Source organism: Stegastes partitus, unplaced genomic scaffold (genome assembly GCF_000690725.1).
Source record: "Stegastes partitus isolate 25-593 unplaced genomic scaffold, Stegastes_partitus-1.0.2 Scaffold1166, whole genome shotgun sequence".
NCBI classification, from domain to species: domain Eukaryota; kingdom Metazoa; phylum Chordata; class Actinopteri; family Pomacentridae; genus Stegastes; species Stegastes partitus.
Genome location: NW_007578897.1, coordinates 224,956 through 230,285, shown reverse-complemented (window position 1 = coordinate 230,285; position 5,330 = coordinate 224,956). Strand labels below are relative to the sequence as shown.

The 5,330-nt window shown below is 39.1% G+C and overlaps 1 protein-coding gene across 1 annotated transcript in view; it reads right to left on the bottom strand.

Moving 5' to 3' along the window:
- Positions 1-955, bottom strand: part of LOC103368527 (major histocompatibility complex class I-related gene protein-like) — a gene marked incomplete at its 3' end in the record, with an annotated part of 31,980 nt that extends 31,025 nt beyond the window's left edge. The window contains exon 1 of the mRNA XM_008296931.1: positions 951-955. The remainder of the gene's footprint in view (positions 1-950) is intronic.
- Positions 956-5,330: the final 4,375 nt, after the last annotated feature.

Genomic DNA, 5,330 nt, shown 5'->3' with positions numbered 1-5,330 from the left:
CGCAGAAAGATCCCGGTGCCCCCACCGGGACGCGAACCGGCGACCTTCTTGCAACGAGGCAACAGTGCTGGAGCTGGCTGCTGTTCTCCAGGACAATGAGTCCGTCCATCCTGCACCGTCTGACTTCTCTCTGTTTCCTAAACAGAAAGCTTGCGTGGTCACTGTTTTTTTTTAGAGTGATGATGAAATCATGCATGCTGTTAAGCATCTGGAGGCTCAAGATGTGACTTTCCTCTGCATAGGGATAGTAATGCTTTAACATCAGTGGATCAAGTGCATTTAAGTTAAGGGAGAACATGTTGTGAAATAATGTCAGAACAATCTTTCTTCTTTGACCTTTCAGCTCAGCCTCTTGCCAAACAGCGACCTGAACATGACACACACCTGATTTCCAAAGCTCACATAGGATAACACTCTCCCTCTTCATTATTAAATATTCTGCACCTAATGCATGTAACAGATATTACTCTCACATATTATACAAGTTACAAAAAAGTATTACTTTGTGCTATACTACAATTAGGTCAAATTGAATTGCTATGTGTCGTCTTTAAAGCATCGACTTACAGACGATATAAAAACAACATCATTAACAAGCATGAGTCAACATTGAATAGATTCATGTCAGGCTGAATCTGTCTGTTCAGACACTTGTAAGACTTTAAAAAGTGAAGTGAAACTATAAGCACTGGGCGCTCTGCAGACAATAACAACCAAACCAACAAACAGCAGCACCAGAGGGCTGTACTTTGAAGCGAGATAGGTGGGTTAGTTGAGGTATGCTGAGCTTAAAGTCAGTGTTTTCAGTGTCACGAAGGTGGCCCTCTTTTTACCTGACTGGATCTCCATGGTAACTGATGCTGTGGCGCTAGCCTTATCGGGAGCAGGTTATGTTCAGAGTTTCAGACTTTAACACGGCTGGAAAGAGCGTTTCCCTTTAACCAAACCACTTTCTGACTATTATGTATCAGCGACACAGATTCTCAGCTGAGGGAATGTGTTTTATCTGTAAACATGCTGAGTTGTGCGTCACTAATGTCACTGAATGAAACCGTGTAGTTACTGTAAATATTGTGTTGGCCTGGGAACCAGACTGTATTCAGTTGGTGATGCAGAAATCACATAAATATGTTTCCACTGCTGGTACTGCAGCTGATAGAACACAGATTAGAAAATGGATTATTCTACTGGTATTTATTACAAAGAATATTCAATCAATAACATTAGTTTTGCTTTTATTTGGCCAAAAATGAAAGTGATATCCTGCATTATGGGACAGTGTCAGACCTAAATGCACTTCAGCACAAGATCAGGTTTAAATATATGAAGTTTAAAGTTGAACTTTAACGTGCAGCCGTCGTGTGGAAACACAGACTGTATAAGGAATTTCTTATACAGTCTACAGTTGGAAATAAGCGGCTGCATTGGTAAAATATTATGTACTAGCATGTTTAACAGTGTTCTATCAGCAGTTCTGTCTTGCATTGATAACCACCTTCATGATACCCGTAATCACTGGCTGGGGCTTTTGTCTTGTGTCGGCTGACACAAAGAAAGCCTGGCTGTGTCAAACTTGCTTCGTAGTACAGCCCTCAGCAAGTATCTGATACTCTGTGATCTTACCTCCACATGCAACGTGACAGAAGAGGAGCAAAGCAAATAATTTCTTCATCTTCTTTTAGGAAGTCCTGGAGCCTCTTAAGGAATGTGACTACATGTCATGTCTTGTGAACATTTACTTCCTCCTCAGTCTATAAATGAAATACAAAAAAAACAAAAAAACATTTTAAATATACATTGTTCAGTTGTTTGTTATCCATCATCTATACACCACCTAATCCTCACTGGGGGGTTGGAGTCTATCCCAGCTGACTCAGGCTGAAGGCAGGGGACACCCTGGACAGGTCACCAGTCTATCACAGGGCTACACTTAGAGACAGACAACCAAGCACACTCACATTCACACCTACGGACAATTTAGAATCACCAATTAACCTCAACATGTTTTTGGACCTTGTGGGAGGAAGCTGGAGAACCCGGAGAGAACCCACGCTGCCCCGGGAGAACATGCAACTCCCCGCAGAAAGAAACCGAACCGGCGACCTTCTTGCTGCAAGGCAACAGTGCTACCAACTGCGCCACCTTTCAGCCCGTTATTTATTTTTGTTATGTCTATTATATTTAAGTATAAAAGCATCTCTCATTAGACGGACTGGTCTCTCAAGCTAGTCTCCAACGATAGATAGTTCAAAATATGTCAGCTTGCATCAGCAACGCATCAAACCTTCCACACAAAAGCACGACGACAAATATTACAAACAAATATGAAACAAACAAAAGTTGAAAGTCACAAATACCGTGTTCGCCTCTCAGATGGTGGGAGTCGTTGTTTCTGCACTGTTTGGTTTTCCTATGTCGCAATGTAGGCGGTTTCCCTCTAAAGCCGAACTGCACCTGCCCCATCAGGTGTGCCCAGCCAAGCTGAGACATTTATTTGTTTTTTTAATGCAAACCCGCACTGAGGACATACTGTTTGGTGTTTGAACTGAGTTTTGTTCTGTTTCTGTTCTGGTTCTGTTCTGTTTCTGTTCTGTGGGTTTGTCTGCAGTGTTTTGTTCATTTGTTTTCATGTTAAATTAAGATTAAAAGTTTGATTAAAATATTAAACTAACGTAAGAATGCCTGCTTTTGTAACATGAATATACACAAAATGAGGCCATTATAAAGCTTTTCATAAAAACACCAAATTCAAAAGGGTTTATCAACACACAAAGCATTCATATTTGCCAAGTTAGGCTAAAATATGAGGCTGCAGATGATAATAAATTAAAAGCCGTTTGGGAGCCGAAAGAGACGCTCTTCTTTGGGAGCCGTGCAACAACAGAATAGAATAGAACAGAATAGAATAGAACTTTGTTGATCCCTTTGGGGGAAACCTCAGGGAAACTGCTGAAGCCGAAAAGTTCTTTGATAAGAGCCGAACTTCCCATAACGGTGTGGGATGGATCCAGGACGCTTGGTGGTCACGTGATACACGGAAGCCAGTTACCGGAAGAACTCAGCGGGCAATTTGAATATGTAAATACGGAGAGACCAATCTGAGATTATTGGTAATTGGTAGTCAATAAACTAATTGATTTACAATATTTCTACAACACACCGAAATGTACACGTAGCAAATTAGATCCGTATTTTTTTTTTTATTTTTTTTTTAATAATTAATTAATTTTGCCAGTGTTAGAGGATTAGCATAAACTGCTAGTGTTACCTTTCTTGTTGACATATTTGAGGTTAATGCTAATATGGTTAAAGAGCAACCTGCTATTTATTGCTTGTATAGCAGTCAAGAGCAATCACATCCTAATGTTTAGTGATATATCTAGAGGGAGAGGAAGGGAAGAAATGTTCTATAATTCAGATTAGATTACTTTTTGCAAGAAAAAGGAATAAATTTCTCTTGCATGTGCATAAATCTGCTCTTTAAAACGGGGTGTTAAAATACGTCACATCCAGACAGGACAGAACAGATAGAGTATAATATATATAGAAATCAGATATTACCTGGAAATGCTACGCGACGAAATAGAATAAAACCAACTATAAATAACTTCAACATCTTTCTTTATAAACTACAGCTGAACGCTGAGTTTCAACCTGAGTTAGTTATTCACTGATCGTACGTGATGCATTTTAGGGGGATGTTCGTACTGAACCCTCGGTGATCTGGCTTTAAACAAAAGCTGAAGCCTGTTTTCTGATGGTATCATCATTCAATCTGCTTGTCGTTATAATATGGAACAAGATATTCCTTTTTCATACTCACCGTTTCTCCCAGAGTTAAACAGTGAGCGGTGCACACCCCCCTCTGGCCAGGCTACATGGTTCATTCCATCACATGTCGCAGACTTCAGTTGACCAAACGTCATTAAACATTTTCATGTCCCTCTGTTGTATTATTATTTTATTTAAGTGTTTACTGACAGTTGATGTAATGAGTTAAATCTTTTTTCCCCCTTCATCTGTACACATCTGGCAGTTTTAACAGTTAACTCTACAACCTCTAAGTGAACCAAACATGGAGAAACTAACATATTTCAGTCATTTAAAAACTCCGTGTACAACATTAGTTTTTCTATATATACAAGAATATGTGCAATATCAGTATTTTTTTCCATCAATATTTCTACTTATGGAGGAATATGTGCTATACCACTGATATGTGCAATGTTATATTCCACATTTGGGGATTTTTTTTCTGTGCATCTGAATATCTACACATGAAAGAATCAGTACTTCTGTATATTTTTGGTAGTTTCTCTTTTCTAGTGATTTTCCCTACAGTTTGCACTTTCCCCTTTGCTGCTGTAACACTGCAAATTTTCCCCACTGTGCAATGAATAAAGTCTTATCCTAATATTTAGTGCATTAGAGAGTACGACGACCTGATTATCTGCCAACAAAATAATGATAATAATAATAATAATAATCTGCATGACAATCACATGTTAACATTACACTATTTCAAAATTGAAATCTCTTCATCAGAGTGCTCTGACCAATATTTAAAAAGTCACCTCTCTGCCTCCATGAATTGAAAATTTGTGTTAATTAAATCATAACTTATCCTGGTGTTTAGTTTGACCCAAAAGCTGGACACAGAAAACCAAAGTTGAAAGTCTTTATTAAGTGAGTCAAAGGTATCACACAGATGATCAGTCTGTGTGGCAACAAATCCAACTAAGGAAGCAGGCAAAAGGCAGAACAACCCACATCCAAACATTTAATATGCAGGCAAATGTCTTAAAAAAGAGCTGGCAAAAGTCATACAAAAGGAGTTAACCAAACCAGAAAACACTAGCAAACAGATCTGTAACGGAGATAAGGCTGAGGTCAATATCCCAGATCATACAGGGGATTTATATCTAAAACATGTAAACACAAACAGAGCAAACTTGGAAATGGCTGGAAAGCTTGACTACAAGAAGCAGAAAGATGATCTGGTGCAGAGCGATTGGAGAGCTGGTGCTTTTATACTGTGGAAGGAGGTTAATGGATCAGCTTCAGGTGTTCGATGGAAGCAGAGCAGGTGAGAAGGCAGCAGTCAGAAGGATGAAACACCCACAGCAGAGCAGGACACAAAAAGAAGAAAAGAAAAAGACACAAAAATACCACTAATACAACAACAGTAGCTGCCATGACACAAATGTGTTTGGAAAGCGATGGCAAATAAACAGACATAGTTTACAATATGTGAACCATCTTTCATAGATATTTATACTGGAGCAGAAGAAGCAGTCTGTTGTGTTGTCTGCACCTGTGGTATGGCATTT